The following is a 20,225-nucleotide window of genomic DNA, read 5'->3' as shown; positions in this document are numbered from 1 at the left end:
AAGCTTCAATAATCTCTCTTAGCCCTAGGGCCAGTTTTAGATATGGTTATCAAGATATTAAATCTGGTCTTGCAGAAGAATGTCATTAGTAAAATAGGTCTTGTCCTATATTATATTTCACTCCCCTTAATATATAACCACTTATATAAGTGTTCCCCTGAAAAATACAACTTCTTCCCTGAGCATAATATTTTCTCTTATAGTGTAGGTAACATTTTCTCACTTGGGCTATAATGAGAACTGAATCTATGAAGACAAGTGAGAGTGAGCTAGTGAATCCTGAGAGATATCCATCTCAGGAGAGGCTTTTGTGTGGTTTATCGGCAAATGGAGGCTGGTTTCTTCTAGTGGGGGTTGGGATCATCTTGCCTGGAAAGTTTGTTGGAATCTGGAAAAGCAATGTTCTCCAGGTCAACAATTCATATACTCTACCCCATCTCACAGAGGCCTGCATCTTCTAGGACCCTATCTTTAGCACAGGGCATATGTCAAGAGCCATAGTTTAATATCCTTTACAAGGTTGGGCAATCCTTATGATTCAAAGACAAGTTTTTTTTTTTTTTCAGCATAGACTGCAATTCAGCTTTAGGAGACATGGTCAGTTATAAATACTGCCATTAGGGCTGGAGATGTTGCTCAGTGTCAGAGAATTTACCTAGCTTGTCCATGGTCCTGTTTTTAACACCCAGCACTGTGGAGGGAAAAAAAAGAAAAGTGGAAAAAAAAAAAAAAACTTCCATGAGACTTTTACAGAATTCTTGAGTAAATATTTGACCCAATTGTTCAGTGGTCGAAATTTCAGAGCAGTCAACAAATCAGTCAAACACATAATTTTTATAATTACCATTGTGCCATAGATATCAAAGAATAAAGATTTGACATAAGCTAATTTTTCCTTCAATCTACAACTCATTCCAACCCACAACTGTGAGTCTTAGTCATTGTATGCCAAGAGATATAACCACCCTACTTTCCATGAATAATGAAGACATAGTTGCCTTCTCACCAGTGAGTAACCAGTTCTATAATTCCATCGTAAAGATCTGTTTTGGAAAGCTACTTCTAATACTTACTGTCTTAACCTGAATTTCCCTGAGAGGAGATACTAAGAAAAGGACTTGAGTGTGGGTAATTTATTTGGATCCTAAGATACAAAAAATGAGGGATTAGAGCTAATGATTTATGGGAATGGAAGAAAGGAATGTTTATGTTAGTAAGTTCCTTATTGATGTGCATAGCTGGGATTTATTCCTGCTGGGTATCCTTTGTAGAATTGGTCTCAACATTGTCCCATGAGGTATACTGAAACTAGGGTGTTTATCCTCTAATTACCATCCCCTACTGATTTAGGCCATTTTTTTTCACATTAATTCTACCACACATCCACTGGCATGCAGACAGCTCAGCTTCCTCCAAAGTTAGAGGAGAAAGCTCAGCAGAGGAATACCTTTGCTTGGTTTAGATATAGGTCATTGTTAATGGTGCATGGAACTGTCTATCTTAGTGATGTTAGAACCAATAAGGGATTATGTGGTGTAATGTGGTATATCATGAGATCAACTTGATATAATTTAGTAGCATTTTTTAACTCTCATATTACATGAAACTCTTTGTAGTATTTAATATTTTTACCAAATTCTACCATAAAATGTTTTTTGTAGTTTCCATAAAATGGTAGATTTTTTAGATCCCTTTGTATCTCTTTCTCCTGTAAACTCACTTTTTTCCCCAATGTATTGGAAATATTTCTCATGTATATTTATCACAATCATATTATTGTTTCTAGTCTTTCTTGCTTTCTATTTTTCAACTTCAACGATCACCTATTAACCTGTATTTCAGTGCTCTGGCTTCCAATCCCTCATTCTTGAAAGCAAATAAAAGAGAAAGAAAAAGAAATGGAGACAGACCTCAATGGATCAGCGATTCTTTATTAAGCAGCAGAGGGGCACATTTTCAAGAGGAAACTGGCAACTGGTTACAATAGGGGTCTTAGTGTTATAAGGTTCAGTGAGACTGAGACATAGCAGAATGTGTCAGTTAAGCAGTCAGGGGAAGAACAGTTGTATGTATTGTGAAAGTCCTGAGCCCATTTTTCTCCGTTTTTCCCTGGGAATTGTTAATTTGCATGCGCTTCAATTTTTACCTCCTATGCATCTCCAGTGAGAAGTGCCCAAAACAATATGACTCAATGTGTCCAAAATGCACAGATCCAGAACTGCTCATTTTTCTGATTGCTGTTCTGTTTAGCTGTCATCTTTCCTTGCTGAGAATAAAAATCTCAATTAAAAAAAAGTACCAATCCCTCTTAGCCCATTCCTATTGAGTTTCTAACTTCTCTCTATGGCAAAGTTTACTTGGGTCAGTTCCCTCAACACTTAATTCTCGCACTTTCTATTCTCATTCATGCCCTCCTTCCCTCCAATTAGAGGAATTGCAAAAGCTTTTCTAACATGTTTCTTTTTGATTTCTCATACCCAGAGCTGGCACACTATTTCTGGCTCAAGCACATCATTGGTTCAGACATATTCTTGTAAAATATGTTTGATGACCAATCAATATTAATAAGTGATGTTTATATATTTAAAATGCTTTCTACATGACAGGTACTATTCTAGAGCATTTGAATGTATTAACTAACTTGAGTGTCATAATAATTATCCTCCCCATTTTAGAAGTGCAAAAAATGAAGCCCAGAGAGAATAAGTGAATGGCCTAAGATTATATACTTAGAAAACAAGCAAATAAGAGATCAAATAGGGAGTTGGTTTTAAAAATAGGCTCTTAGCCCTCAAACTAAAATGACTCAGAGTCGACATAGCACCAGTGACTAAAGAAAAAAAAAAAAAAACAACTACAAACATTTAGGGCCCTGTATAACTTTAACACAATTTTTCAGAACTTCCATTTTTAATAATTTATGAATTTCTCTACTAAATTTTTAATACACATTATTTTGTTTTCTCCTCCAATGACCCTACAGGTTGTTATTACACTTATCCTTATTTTTCTCAGTTAGCTGAATCAAGGCTTGGAGAGAAGATACTGTTGTATAGTCCCTTAGCCAACAGACTGAAGATCTAAGAACTGAAATAATGACTATGTGGCCCCTAAACCTACATTCTATATAGATGTACCATTCTGCAACCATTCCTTCCTCCCTTAAGAGAAATAGTCAACTAATCCCTATTCATTTATGTTTCTTAGTATCCAACCCCCATGCCATTGTCTGTATTTTTCCCTCCAGAGAAAGTTCTGACTATAATTCAAATCTTAAATTCAGTAAAGTCTTCCTAGATTTTTATGTTAGTTGGAGATAATCACACCATGTTCCAGATTTGAAAAACCCTGTGCCTCCTTAGGTATTCTATCATGTTTTTTATAGAATTTAGCCATCAAGAGGAGAAAATTACATATACTGTCCTGAAAAAGTTACCTGCATGCAGAAAACAAATAATACTTAGGAAAAAAAATATAAAACAAGTCTCATACTTTATAACGATTGCATTCTGAACTGAATAAAAGTGAATACATAAAAACAAACATTATGGAAGAAATATAAGATGTTCAGATGCCTTATTTTAAAGCCTATAAGCATAGGTGTTCAACTTTTTAGGAAATATATAGAGTTGCCCTTATGGGCCATGCACCATGTGGAATACTGTGGGTACAATACTGAGCATCAAAATGACTTTATCCCCTGACCCTAGGCCCAGCCTGGTAGAAGAAACACTAATAAAAAGATCATGCAGATACATGAAACTACAATTACAGTAAGTCCCACAAATAATGTTTTGAATAGGAGATTCTGACAGGTGAGTAGAATCAAGGACACTGTTGCTGAGATCTGAAGTTTTAATTGCAGTTAACTGGAAGACAAGGAAAAAATATGTGGAGAATATTTAATGGGTCAGTAGGGTGACTAGTGCAAAAGGCATGAAGAGGTTGATATTTCAACGTTTCCAGTTATACAACTGGATGATGCAATGGATTGGACTTAAGGATCAGATCTGTGCACTTGAGTATAGAAATGTAAATGACATGAAATGAGAATATGAGTCATAGCAAATTAATCTATGAATATTCCTTAGATTATATAACCCCCATCTCAGTATTAATAACTATAGTGAAATAATATTTTATGTTTACTATTTTATCATTTGAAAGTACTCAAGTGATCCTCTAAAGAAATTTATTTATGTCCTTTGGACTCTTTAATGTGATAGCTGTCACAGAATCTTAAATATTTTCAAAATTCTATTGAATTATTTATTGGTGACCTGATATAAGTTAATTTGTTTCTTCAATACTTTTGACGGTACAGCCCCCAATTATTATCATTTTAAGAATAATTTTAACTTTTTACTAAAATTTAAATTATCTTAATACAATGCTATCATAAATATTTTTATCATTAATTTATATATTCATGACAAAACCATTAACGCTAATTAAATTTATTTTCTTTCCCCCAATTTTTTTTGCTGAAAAAATATATATATTCAGTAGAATTACAAATCTATTAATTTGAAAACACTTTCAGACTGTTGTCATATTTGCACAAATTATTGGTAGCAGAAGAGAAGATTCAAGACCACTCTTTACTTAACCTGTGCTTTCCTTTAGAAATGTGCCAGCCACAAATGTAAAGTACGTTTGAAATCTGAAGTCTTTTATTAGCCAAATTGTTTTAGTCAGTGTTTGTGCTGCTGTGACTAAAAGATCTGACCAGAACAATTTTAGGGGAAAACGCTTTATTTAGAGGCTCATGATTTCAGAGATCTTAGTCCATAGACAGCAAACTCCATTCCTTGGGGCTCAAAGGAGACTAAACAAATATCATGGTGGAAGAGTGTGGCAAATGGAAGCAGTCCCCATGATGATCAGAAAGCAGAGAAAGGGACTCCATTCTACAAATACAAAATATATACCCCCAAAGAACCATTTCCTTCAGCCACACCCCACCTGCCTCCAGTTACCACTCAGTTAATTCACTGATTAGGTCAAGGCTATATATACCCCAATCGTTTTTCCTCCAAACCTTCTTGCATTGTCTCACACGTGAGTTTTGGGGGACATCTCACATCCAAACCATAACACAGATTAAAAATAAAAAGAAATAGATGAAGTTCATCTTAAAATGTTACATTTAATACTATACAAACAATATAAAAATCATAAATTAGAAATTGTACAGTTTGTTATTAAGTCTTCAGATTACCCTGTGTATTCTACAGTGCATCTCAGTTCTGACTGTCATGATAGCACTTGCTTAGTACACATGGTTGTATAGTGCGTACTGTACCAAACATTGTCAGTTGTAGGCTAAATCAGTCCTTGGAACAGTTTTCTCAAGTTATATCCTACTAATTGGTAATCTAAACTGCTGGTCAGGATATCAACCCACTTCTCCCTGTTTACTTAGAGGTGCTTACTTAGTCACTTCTAGGATTTACTCTCATCTTTACACTTCTCTTGACGTATATCCCATGATTGCAAAATTGTATTCAGTGTGCTCACTTTTAAATACTGTAATATCATAGATATAAACATAGATATTTATGGGTTTACTAAGCACTCTCTGTATTGAGCTCAGAGTAAAAAAAAAAAAAGATGAAACCTAGTGTTGCTGCCCTCCAGGAACCATGTAATCTCTCTGTGGCCCTCAGTCCCTGTGAGTACAGGTACAACCACTTTGTGTTTCTCAGTAAAAAACATAAAGGTACTACACTGATCCTCTGTGTTTGCTATTAATCACTTAACCAAATTACTTCAGTAGCATAGACACTTCGTTGATTACCGAAGTTTAAATTATTGAGTTCTTTTTTAATTACTTTCTCATATTCTCTCCACATTCACAGATATTCTATACTTCATAATTTCAAATTAAAAATATCACTCAGGTTTGTCTCTTCCCATTTTCTGAAGTACTCTGCCTCTCTGCATGCTTTTTTTTGCTCTTGTCAAAGTACCAGTATATAGTATTGTTCTCTTCCTTTCCCTCCCCTCAAAATGAAAATTCATTTGAATATAAATTATAAAATCACACATGTTTGTTGTAAAAATGACAACTGAAAAGTTAATGTAGCATAATAAAATCTCTGCATTTCCTAGAATTTCAATTTGCTGGGAAAAGTGGCAAAAATTGTAATTTACAGTATTAATCATTTATCATTTTTCTGAGTGTTTCTTTTATGAACCCACAAAACGTTTACATTATAATAAAAAAAGTTTGCAGGCTTGGGACTATATAGAACTATACAGTTTAATAATTAGTATATTGATGTTGGTAAAACTATGACACTTAAAAAAATGGATAAATTATATTTGTGGAGAAAACTAATATAGAAGTTGTTCCTAACAGCTGAACTTGAAGATTGTTATAAGTTTCACTTACAAAAGTTTATATTCTAAATTTAATTAGATTACGCATTGATGCATCCACATTAGATTTCTTGGTTAAATTAATGAGGCAAAAAAAGTGCTTGATGTTGAGATCTTAGTTTAATATCTTTGATAATATGTCATTAATAGCAGATCAGTGGAGAAAGTGCAGCTATTAAGAATAAATATTCATTATTTCTGAATACAAAAATAAATATTGATTGTATCACTATGCTTCCCTTTCACAAAAGGGAAAGGATGGAAAACTGCCAGAATTCAATTTCTGAAAATTTATAAAATGGAAAAAGTTATTCAATAAGCAACTTGTCACAATGAGTATCATTCACAATTGTGATGCAACCACTTTTTATGTGACTGGAAAAGAAATACAATAACATATATAATAAAAATATAAAATTCTATAAGTTTATTTCTCAAACTAAAAGTAAGAGAACATATTCTTATAAAAAATGTCTATGCATGTCACCAAGGCATAGTGATGGAAAATAAAATAAAATAAAATAATAAATGATGTTTGTTGAATGATTATTTCTGATCCCTTAAACTACCTTCTCCATCATCAGATGAAATTAGTTTAGTCTGGTATGACTTATACTTAATAGTGATCACTGATTTCATTTCTAAGTACACATACATCATCCCTTTAATAATATTTGTTAGGATCTTCCCCAAAACTAATATTGAGAGTTTCAGACTCAAATGTCTAGAGACCAAGATGGTGACAGAAACAAAACGGCAGGATAATGTGTAACATTTTAAAGGTAGCAGATGTGACTAAGCTCTGGCCAACCACAGAGGTGCAATCTTTTGATTGCAAATGTTTGTCACTAATTCTAGACTTCTGATCATTCATCTCTTCATGCTATTTTAAGCATTGTATTCGTTTTAAACTTGGAAGAAGTGACAGCTCCCCTCCTCCACTTCCCAAACTCTGCACACACTTTGCCAACAGGTAAGATAGTATGGGCCTAGTCAATAAAGGTTGTATACAGATGGTCTCAGATGCAATTACTACTGAGACAATCTTTACTTGGCATTTCTGTTGATGACACAAGCTCTTAAGCAGTAGGCATTCAATTAGACACTGAAAACAACTTGCATTTAAATAAAAAAATTTAAATTATCATTTTTTTAAATTCTTGTTTTTAGGCTCTACTTTCACAAGTTAAAAATTACTAGCAAATGGATTTGTTCAAAGAATTGGTTCATTATCACTAAGTATGCAATTATTGTATACTTGATATAAATTATTTTAGTATTTCTCAGTGAAAAGATGAATCAGGTAATTTATATGATTTAAATCACTGAGCAATTGATTCAGTTGTTTAGTGGAGATGCAACCCTATTGAATAATCCTGATATCATACCACAGATGAGCAACTTTTATTAATTCCATTGCAATGAGCATCCTTCCTCTGAGCAATTTTCCATAACTCTGTTTAGAAATCTTTCCTTTACGTGGTAAGGTCCAAATCTTCTCACTTTCCTCTTTAGCTGCATTCTCCACCTCATGTTTTTATCTTCCTGAACATGAGTGAGTTTATCTTGTCAGAATTTTTTTGTTGTTGTTCATGACCTTATAGATTCTAACTGCAAGAGGAAGACAGAATGGAGCTTGCAAGAGTCAGTTTTGTGGTTTGGTCATAAGATGTAATTTAAGACATTCCAGGTGGAAATGCAAGGCATCTTTATCTTTCCAATTTGCCAGTGAACACTTTGATTTCAATCTTTAGTAATGCCATCTTCTCACACAGGGTTAGCTATCTGAATTCCACTCAGGGTGACAGCAGACCATGACCTAAAATAAAGATATGTTAACTCTGGAAAGGATCTCTTTTCCCCATTTTATCAGTTTCAACCTTTTATAATCATTTTAATTCTTGTGAATCTTATAAAGCTCTTTGTTTAGAAGGCTGAGCAATCCAACAAAGATTTTTACAGAAGCTGTGGAATTTTTTAAGCCACTTGTAATATATTTTTCTGATTTCCTTTCATTTAACATTTATGTTTGTGAGGATGACAGGTAAATTAAAGAACTAATAAGATCCTTGTTAGCAGATCCATAACAATAACCTTAATATTATAATGTCAATTTTCTAAACAACTGCACTAACCAACTACTGTGGTAGCCAAACCATTGTGAAAAAGAATGTTCATCTATTCATCTAGGGAATCATAGATGGGCTCTTGACTTAGCTGTAAAGGTGCTCAGTGTTTTTGAACAAATGACTACATGCTAATGTTTATTCATTATCTGCAAACATTATCAGTTCTACTAAATAGTAATGAAACCAAAATCAAATGCACATTTTCTTCTTCATTTCATAATTTACTAAATATTGTGATTGAAGAGAACTGGGAAACCAAAGCTCAACATATTTAAGATTATAAACTGACTAATCTATTTCTCAAGGTACTTTCCTTTTGACTGCATATTTATATTATGCAAAAATATGCACATTCTATATCAATATTTGTAATGTAAAAGCACCCAAGGTAGAAAGATACTATTTACAATAATGTTGGGATATTCAAATCTGTCTGGTGAATGCAGTGATGTTAATACAGAGAATGCAGACAAAACCCACTGTGAAACCATTAATATTCATCTTCAGTAAAATGTAAAAAAGTCTCAATATATACAACATCAGAAAAAATACAGCCTTCACCCATTGTATATTACTTGATTTCCAAAACATGCCTTACAATCTCATTACTGAAATGCTTTATTCTAGTTTAAATGTCATGTTGGTTGTGACAAAAAAAAAAATATCAATTTAGCTCTGAATGTAAGGAGTTGGAATATTTTACAGAGTTTTTTATTGGTAAACAATATCAAAAACTGGATAGACTAGGGAATTAAAAAAAATACCTTAGTCAACTTTTCATATTCCAGCCAGGAATTGCAAGGTAGTGGTGTTTTACTTTGTGTTTATGGCAGTCAGAAGTATGATTATGACAACATTAGAAATCGTAGACACAAAGTTAAAAAAGAACCTGATGCTTTGTATGAAATGAATATTGAAGTTGATATTTACATTTTATGTTGATCTCTCCATTTTGTGATGATTTTCAGTAATTATACTACATATTCTATTCTGATGTCAGTAATGTTTAATTTAGCACTTTATTGTTTATTCCTGTGATTATTCTTTTTTTAATGTGAAATTCATTTCCTCTGCAAATGATATCCTGAACCAAACATTTATAATTTTTCTCAGTGCAGACAACATTTCACATAACTCATTTACATTCCCTTGCTGGCACAATTCAAGTCAAAAAGTAGATGTTTAATAAGTATTTGTTGAACTAAATTGATAACATCTTGAATAATTTATTCATATATTTACTAAATAAATAGTGCAATTACTATGTATAAAGCACTTTGATGTAGATGAGTTTTTCCTCATTCAGAACACAAATACATTTTAAAATTGCCTTAGATTATATCTACATAAAAAAACTTTTAGATAGGGGCTGGGGATGTGGCTCAAGCGGTAGCGCGCTCGTCTGGCATGCGTGCGGCCCGGGTTCGATCCTCAGCACCACATACCAACAAAGATGTTGTGTCCGCCGAGAACTAAAAAATAAATATTAAAAAAAAATTCTCTCTCTCACTCTCTCTCCTCTCTCACTCTCTCTTTAAAAAAAAAAAAAAAAAAACTTTTAGATGAAGATTTCAATGGATGATTATTCATCATGAAAATTTTTTTGAACTCTGAATTTTTAATTTATACATATAATATATATAATATGCATACATATATAATATATATATAGGTAAAAGATTTTTAATGCATGCATGCTCTGTTTTGAAGATATTTATGATTTACTGGAGATATATTATCACTTGTAGATACCTAATTACTTGCAATAATAAATGTTTAACTTGAAGGATAAAAATGCATTTGCCAGAATGTATAAATTTAATTAACTACTGAATTCAAAGATGATTTTCTTTTTGCATCCAATATCTGGGAGTATGATAAGTCTAAAAAATTATTCTTTCTTTGTAAATAAATTAACAGATTTTCCTAATATTTTGCCAGTATCTGATATAGATGGGCCACATACACCTTATCTGATTATTATGTCAGTCAACAAGAAGTTGATATGATAATGAATCATTTCTCACAAGCTCCAGCTTCTCCACTAAAAGCTACATGTCACTCTTAGTTGATACCTGTATAGTTAAATATTCCCTGTACTGGTAAGTCCTGACACCTGGTCACTAGACATATATCTTATAAGTAGCTTATGCTAATGGATTGCACCATTGGAGCTCCTAGACATCTGTTGAATTTCAAGGAAGAAAATGGAGCTTGCTATAAATTTGATAGAATGATACACGTTGATAGGCAAACTTTGGTATATACACACAATGAAACATTACTCAGTATTCAAAGAGAATAAAATCATGGCATTTGCAGGTAAATGGATGTAGTTGGAGAATATAATATTAAGCAAAGTAAGCCAATTCCCAAAACTCAAAGGCCGAATATTTTCTTTGATATGTGCATGCTGACTCATAATGGTGATGGGGGGGAGCATGGGAGTAATGGAGGAACTTTAGATAGGGCAAAGGAGAGGGAAGAGAAGGGAGGGGGCAAGGGGGTAGAAATGATGATGGAATGAGTTAGACATCATTACCCAGATACATGTATGAAGACATGAATGGTGTGAAAATACTTTGTGTATAACCAATGACTTGAAAAATTGTGCTCTATATGTGTAATATGAAATGAATTGCATTCTACCATCATGTATAACAAATTAGAATAAATAAATAATTTAACAAAAAAAGAAAAACTGGATGAAATTATATGATTGTTTTTTTGTAAAAAAAAAAAAAAAAAAAAGATCTAGTCCTGTGCTCTCAAACATAATAATCATTTGCTATGTGTGACTGTTTTAGTTTAATTAAAATACAACAAATCATTATTTTTCTTAGTGACATTAACTTCACTTGAAAATTTAAGTAACCACAAAGCTAGGAACTGCCATTATGAACAAGGAAAATTATAGAATATTTCTTTCATCACAGGAAGTTCTCTTGCTCCCTGCTGATTTTGAAAGTCTGACCTGTTTCATGATTAGTGAAACAAAGTCTTGGAAACTTAAATGATTAGCCTAACGCTCAGATAGATTGACAGAGAACTATGCATAAAGTCCAAGTCTTCTGAATTCAGAAACGTTCTTCTATTGCATACTGATCTAAACCATCCTCAAAAGCAACCCTCTCTCTCAAATGCATGTGGGCGAGGGCTCGCACACACATACGCCCCCCCCCCAACCTAAAAGCATTAGTTCTTCCTTTTCTAGTTTGCATTCAGCATGAAGTTTACATTCTACTTTTAAACTACAGGTGATGGAATAGAGAAAAGTTTACAGCCTGTATTCATGACATGAATCAGGAATACAAAGGGAGACAGTGAAAGTGCAACTTTTCTTCCAGAACATTCTTAGAATGAGACAGTGTTGAGCATTATTAGCCACAGAGAGAAGAGAAAGTAGAAGAATATGTATAATTGATATTATTCATAGGTGTCAGCTCTGGGTACTCTGGTTTCTCCCAGAAATGTATTGCAATAAATTTGCATAAGAATAGTCTGTACTACTTTGAATGTTTTGTAAGGATTTTGATTTGAATTAAGTTTAAGCATACAGAAAGGTTGCAAGAGTAGCACAAAGACCTTTTGTCCTTCATCCATGTTTTGATTTATCATTTTCACTTCTTCTCCTCCCCTTCTCTCTCTTCCACCTTCTCCCCCCTCAATATATTTTTATTTGAAAATAAGTTCCATAAGTCATGACTTTTTAACAACAAATACTTCAACATGTGAAACTATATAATCACAGAGAAACTATCAAAATCAAGAAGAAATAACCTTGAACTAATAATTTCTACACACTCTAACCCTTATTTTCACATGATAGATTCCATAAATTCCCTGTAACAACTAAAGAAAGATATCCTCTTAATGTCTTCTTCTAAAGCTACTTCCCCATATGGACCTTGTTTACGTAAAATATTTGCTAAAGTTTTCCAGGAAGACCTTGTCATCATATTTGTTTTATTTCAGGAGTAAACCTCAGGCTAAGCAAATATTTACTCATTAGCATATTCAATAATCTTCTCCAAGGTCAATCACCATGTATTTCCCTCTTCTAATTCCGTCAAGACAAGATCATGAACATTTAGAAATTAAATTAATTGATCCCACCCTCAAATCAAAGAGTTATAAAATTCTGAATCTCCTTCTTTTATTCTTAGTCCTTCCCTTTCTGTTTGTGGGATTTAAAATCTTGTTAGACATTAAGGAAGTAAAAAACTAGAAATTAAAGCAGGATATGTAAAAACAAAATTGCCCTTTCGCGTGGCAATTATCATGCTCTATGTCTCCATTTTATCACTGCATTTTTAATTTTTTAAACTAGACACTGGGTTTATTTCTCTCACATGAATATTAAGTAGATCATTTAGGTTAATTTGGGCTCTAATATTCTGGTTTCATACTGTGGTGTATCAGTCAGTCCGTTCCGTGCAAAGGACAGACCTCGCCCTTTAGAAGCCGTGCTTATGCTCTTAGATGAGTGGAAATGCTCTCTGCCAGGCATATGTTCAGCAAAGATGACATGTTTCCTCAGGATGAGTTATTTAATTGTATTTACAGTGAATGACACATCTATATCTTAGATGTAACTGTTAATTATTCTCATACAAATTTGTTATAGAATAGTTACATCTATGCCCTAGATTTCAATATTGATATGTTGGTATTAATATTTGTAAACATTAAATCAACAGTTCTTTTCCTTCAGGAAAAAAAAGCAAAACATGCATAGGCTTTCCCTAGCTACGACTCTTGCCTCTTGAAACGAGTAGGTAATCCTATCCATACGGAAGTTTTAAGAACTGGGCATTGGCAAAGCCTAAGCATGCATTTCAGTTTTGGATATTCTGTGATCTCTGAAGTCTATTTTGTACACAGGGGGAAATTGTTTAGCTAGCTCAAGGCTGGCAAAAGAAATCTTCCCTTGACAGAGAACAGCTACAAATTCTCAGTTCCTTGTTTCTAAATTCTCCCCTTCAATAGTTTTTTTTTTTTTTCAATTGTGGCATTTAGAAATTAAATTAATTGATCCCATCCTCAATTCAAAGAGTTATAAAATTCTGATATAATATGCACACACAAGAAATTGCTTTTCTTTCCTTAAGTTTTTGAAAAAAAAAAATAAATTTCCCCAGACTCGAAATCCTGCTTTTCTTCCCTGTAGTGGAAGTGCAACATTCTGCGCAAGCCCCATGGAGCCACCGTGAAGCTTTTCTGATAGAAACTGGTTGGAGCAGAATAAAGCAAACAAATGCTATGTGCTTGATTCTGAGATTTTAGAGGAAAGTCTTTTTTCCTAACTCCAAGCACTGCTACAATGAAAGAAAAAAGGAATACCAGAGTAATTCATAATATGAAAACCAGCTTAAAGGGATGTCGGTTTAAGTCATCTTGTTGCTCCGCCAAAGAGTCTTTTGTCTCCATTTATTCCAATTCCACCACACAGCATATTTACAACACTTTTACAGCCCTCTTTCTTATATCGACTGCTTTGGTAAATAGGATTTGCACACAGAAAAAGATTCCAACACCAGGTGGCTATTTGTGTGTATGGATGGGGTTTTCTGTTGGTGGCAGTGCTTCCAATTAGAATTTTTTTCTGAATTTCCCATTGTTTGTCTGGGCTACCAATGAAGAATAGCATGTATTGTATTTCGCACTCTATTAGACTCCTCGATGTGTAAAGCCCCAAGGGACTTTAGAGTTCATCTAATCAAATTCACCCAATAAGTTTTTAAAGACTTACAGGGCATCTTGCTTTGTTTCTTAATCTTAGCACCTCATGTAGTACTCAATTCACGGCAGGTATTCAAGAAGCATTTTAGTATTTGATGGTATAAACCAACACCTTTACTGACTTGATAAAACAGTAAATTCAGATCTAGAGAAGCTGAATAATTTTGCCGTTGTCACACATTCTGTGAATGAAAGAGCAAAGAGGTTGAAGTACACAGGCCAGTATTAACTCCAGGGTGCATCTATTCCTCGGTAGGACATTGCTTTAACCCAGTTGATGCCAAACAACTTCTATAAGTACACTGCTTAACTCAGCAAGCTGTCACTCACTTAGTATCATTGTTTAGAGCAGACAGAGTTTCCTTCTAGGTTGCAGATAGATGTGCATGATGGAAATAACCCTGAACTTGGAGTCAAGTAGCAGGCTTATGGATTAGTCCCTTCATATTTAGGTGAATTATACAAAAAATGTAATAATTCTGGCAGAATTAGGAAGAGTTGGAAAACATTTTGTGGTCTTAGATATCCTATTACTTAACCACTAAAGTGCTTAAATATAATAGTGAAGCAGGTGTTGTTGTTTTTTTTTTTTTATGTGTGCTCTTTCTAATAAGGGAATTGTATTTTCATCACAAATAGTATATTTATTTATAAAATAAATTAGTAAGATAATTAATTTATTTTGTACAATCTGAATCAAAAAGGACCTGTCAGGCTTATGAACATGAAAAACTCCTTGCTAAAATTTCAAAATACAGGTTCATATATGGGTATATATCTGTTTACAGGTAAGGTCAAATAAGAATAATTAACACTAAATAGGAATCTCTCCAGATTTCCTTTTTGCTCCTCCTCCACCTCCATATTATTCCCTGAGAGGCCTAATTTGACATGCTTCATTACCTTCCTGGCCCAGCCCTCATGAGCCAGGAGAATAGTATATGCTGTGTTCTGAAGCAAAAGCTCTTGGTGTGAGACAAATTAACACAGCGCCGGGAGCCATTTAACAAATTACCTCTTGCAGTGCCTACACTGGCACTACAGTTCCCCCTAAAGCCCAATGTTCACATCAATTGGATGAGCAGTTCAGTCCCCCAGGTGGTTTTCTTCATGCCGACTCAGGCGGTGAACTTCCCTTTAGAAGCAGAAAACGAACAGACCTAAGATGGGCAGATGAATATTTGAGATGATTTCTTTAGGGAAGAAAAAAAACATATACCTTAGACTGTCTAGCTATTTCAGTTTGGCTACTTCTAACTGTATCCACAGTTCTTACTTTCTAAGTACACACACACACATACTTACTTCAAGGTCTCTCGTATTTATTTCTAACCTCTGTAATTTTTTTCAGTATGAATAATAAGCAATTACATAATAAAATTTGATTTTGGAGATTTTTTTGTCCTTTTTGTTTTTCTCTAATTTAGTTGACCACTATTTTCTTTTCCTAACCCTGAGAGTGTTTAATTGACCTAGATACTAAACTGCAAACTAGGAAGAAGTTTTTTATCATGAGAATTCTACATAAGGAAACCAAAATAGATAAACTAGAAAAAAAAAGAAGAAAAAAAAATAAAGTTCAAAGTATCTAAAAATATTTCTGAAGAGGTGTACAGATATAACACCTTTACTACAATCTTGGGGTGTTTATGGCAGTGCAGAATGTTTTGTAGGAAAAAAAAAATCTAACATGGGACTTTCTATAAATACAGCACTTTTCTTCAAGAACTCAGAAAGAATTTTTTCATTTATTATTTAGTTGATCCTCTCACAATTCTTACAGAGAGACTCTGGAATGATAAAAGATTTCTCATTTTATCCTCATTCTTTTGTGGGAGGGTGAGAGGAGGAGGGATACAGACAAGAGACAGGAAAGGCAAATGATCAACATGTCTGTGCCTCACCAGTGCTTCCAGGGTCAGGAGCAGTGCCTATACTCCCAGGTGTCCTGGCACCTTGAATAACTTTAGATCACTGAGGGTTATAATAAAAGAGTCGCGGCCACAGAAGTCCCAGCCAACTCCCTGACCCTTAGATTTCATGACAAATCCCCACTTCCACACAACACTAAGACGACCAATGCCCTTACACTCACTAGCTGCTTCCTTTGCTTTCTCTCTTTATTCCTTAACTCCCACGCAAGCCTTGTTTCTGGTACACACACACACACACACACACACACACACACACCCCACTTGGAGGGAATAAGTGAATTAAATAGATACAGAAAAAAAAAATTAAAATCCTCACCAATCCCCCACAGCGATCAAGCAGACAAATTTTCAAGGCAAGTATACACTCCCCAAAGAGAAAGGGGTTAACTGGTCTGTTAATAAAAAGGAAAATGAATAATTTCTGAAGCTATTACAGTGTTTCTGGGGAGAAACTAAGGAGGTAACAAAGGAGAGGTAAGGCAAAAAGAAAGTGGGAACTTGCAAAGCTATTCCTCTGCTAGAATCCCAGCAAATGATCCCAGTCAATGTGACAGACTGACATAGTAACTATCATAAAGCACATGAGTTTTCCTTATTTGTAATTAAGGTGACATTGGGCTCAATTAAATGTCCAACACTCAGGGTCAAATTTTATTTTCTAGTTCTAAAGGGGCATATTTGCACCTTAAGGAGATAGAGTGTTTCCTGGCCATTGTATGCCTAGGATTCAAGGTCATGGTCTTCTTAAGGTCATATTCTTGAACAAATAAACTGGAAAAGGGACTGGGAAACAAATCAAACAACATCATATGATACTTCAAATGAGCTGCTTTGTACAATTTTCTGATCTTAACACTGAGTTCATAATTTCTCCCAGACAACTGGATGTGGGTTGAATATAAGAAGTCCGTTGAACTCTAAGGGGGCATTTTAATTACTCTGGTGATTTATTGCTTACTAGGGGTAAATCCTAAGAGTCAGCAGAATTGCTTACTGGAGCTATGAGAAATTGCTGGTTGTGAGTTACAGGTGTGCCACATTAATCATTTCTGGAGCTTCTTCAGTGTGGGTTTTCACTCTATGAAGCTCCTACCCCATATAACAGCAAGACATAATATGTGAACCTGGCATCACAATGCTTTCAGGTTAGAAATCAAGATATTTTTATCTCTCCCACCTTAGTGGCACTTTAAAATTCAAAAATATTGGCATATGAGATTACTCTGTCTAAAAGATAATGAGATAGGATAGAAAATATCTGTCCTAACTTTGAGTACACTTTTATTGATTGATTTTAAAAAATCAGTTTTGTATTGTTTTGTTTTAAACATCTATTTTTTTTTATTATTGTTGTTTTTCACTATTCCAAGTTCTTGGACCACAGTAGAAAACAAAATCCTAATCCTCACACTCATGGACCTTACATTCCAGATTACTAAATTTATAAACCTCCTATGTGACAATAACGAGATAGAAAGCAAGAATGAAAAACGCTACTTTATGTGGGGCAATCTGTAAAGATTCTTTTGCTAAGGGAATATTTGTACAGATATCCATAGAACCTGAAGGAGAGATAAGTAGCAAATCTGAGTAACTAGAATATTCGGTCCTCAAAGGGCCTGATATGAATGTGTTTAAGAGGAAACAGTAGAATGATAGAGCTAAAGTGATCAGAATAGGGAATAATAGGAAAGGTGGTCAGGAAGTTGATGGAAAGTAATGATCAGTGGGTACTTTTGTACATAATTTGAAGGCATATGTGGTGACAGATCATCCACGAGTGGGAGAGTAGTTGTGGATGAGTTTAAGGTGTACAGACCAGTCAAGTAGTAGAATGCAGATACATCTAAAGAGCTAGCCAATTGAGGATAAGGCAGGTTACGCACAGTTTGAATTAATAATTTATTTTGGAACATGTCAAATTCAGGCTCTTTTTTGGAATCAAAACAGAAAATTCAAATTAATACTTGTACATAAGTCTGGATTTCATTAAAGAGGTATAGATTGGAGGGATAAGTCTCATAAATCTTATAAATCAAGTTTATTTTTATTTCAAGCTACAAGAATAAATGAGATTGTTTAGATATCAAGAAGACGATCAAAAATGGAGTTAAGAAGATCAAGGACTGTTAGAGTCTGTAAATAAGTCAGGATGGTGCCTGGCATTTTGCCAGAGGGAGTGGTTAATGTTAAGGTCTGTAAACAAGTCTGGATAGTGCCTGGCAAAATGCCAGAGGGAGTGGTTTGTGAAGTAAGGCCAGCGAGCCATTAAGTGTAGAGATTTCTTATTGGTTGACTGATGTATCTAGTTTATGCTAATTAAGATAAGCTGTGTGTCCTACAATAAACGCTTCCACTTCTGCTGTATCAATCTACACAAGTTGCTCGTCACCCCCCTGGTTATTTTGCTGCAGCCGGACTGTGGCAAAGGACCTTGTAACTCATATATTTAGACTGCAGGAGAAAGAAGTAATAAAACAAACAAAAATGGAGAAGCATCTGGCAGTTAGAGAAGAAAGTAAACTAGGAGTAAACCAGTGCGCTGTTGACTGCTGAAGTGGACGTGAGAGCTCAGAGGTTTATTCTGGGTTTGACAACATGGATGTCTTTAGTGTTGTTGGAGAAACCCAAAGTATCCTCTCCATCATTTATCTGAAGGATCAATTAGCCACAGTTATCTCCTTTACAATCAAGAGGCCAAAGTATTTTTTTTCAAAAATGTAGTATCTGAAATAGCCAATGCCAATATAAAAATTACACACTGTGATTAATATTGACATTGATATTGTGATTAATAGGGAGAATGTTATGATTTGATATGAAGTGTCCCCCCCAGTGCTCAGGTGTTGGAGGCTTAGTCCCAATGCAGCAAAGTCCAGAGGTGGGACTTTTAGGAAGTGATTGGATCATGAGGGCTCTGATCTGGTAGCTGAATGAACTACTGGGCTTTGATGGAAACTGTAGCAGGTGGAAAGAGTTTGAGGTAATATGGCACTGAGGGCATGTCCTAGAGGTCTTTTACCTGGACCATTCTTCCATTCCCCTCTCTCTTTCTATGTCCATCTCTCAGTGTCTTTGCTTCCTGGATGTCATGAAGATAACAGTTTTCCTCCACCAAAACTTTCCACCATGATGCTTTATCTCATCTCAGATCTAGAATAATGAAACCAGTTGATCATGAACTGAAACTTCTGAAACCATGAACCAAAATTAGCTCATACTGCTTTAACTTATTTATGTCAGGTGTTTTGGTCACAGCACCAAAAAGCTGACTAACACACAGAGGAAAAAATGAATCAACATCTCCTTTTCTTTCTTTCTTTTTTCAAATAAAATCACACGAATTTTCAGTCATGTAAAAATAAGATATTTTTCTAGTTTCTCCTGGGAGGGGAATATATATTAATAAAAAGTTGTTTTTGTTTAGTTTTATTTGCACCAACTATAAGCAAGTGAGTTGGACATTCAAGAAATTAATTAGAATGATTGATCATTCAAAATAGTTATTTTTGACCATTTGAAATCAGAATTATCCATTAAAAGGATATGCTTTATTCTCTTGAAATATTGTTTGTTGGTTGCTTAAGTTTGAATATTTTCTTCTTTTTCCCCTATTATTCTTCTTAATGAGTGGCAGTTGATTCATCTGATCAATAATAATAGTAGTCAAAATGTATGATTACAGTCTAGAATTTGTCTTTAATTATTGCAGTTATGTTGGAACCTGAATGACACCTTTATCTTATTGTATTTTCAACTTATATATTTGATTTTATATATCCCAATAGAGAACTGGTATGGTACCTAGTGATATTCAATCAATACCCGTGTAATAAACAAAAGCATGAGTAAGCAGATTTTTCTATGGTCTATTCCTTAAGTTTTGGTTCAACATGACTGAATTATCTGCCTACTCAGTTTTGATGCAAGGAAAATAGCATCTGGCTAAAACAAATATTTTGACTTCATATTTTTATCACAAAATAAAATATTAAACTCTCACATGCCAAGATTTTATTTAAAAAGTTAGTAATGT

The sequence above is a fragment of the Spermophilus citellus genome, assembly GCF_964194105.1.
Source record: "Spermophilus citellus genome assembly, chromosome: 11".
Taxonomy (NCBI): domain Eukaryota; kingdom Metazoa; phylum Chordata; class Mammalia; order Rodentia; family Sciuridae; genus Spermophilus; species Spermophilus citellus.
This window is presented reverse-complemented; position numbering follows the sequence as displayed.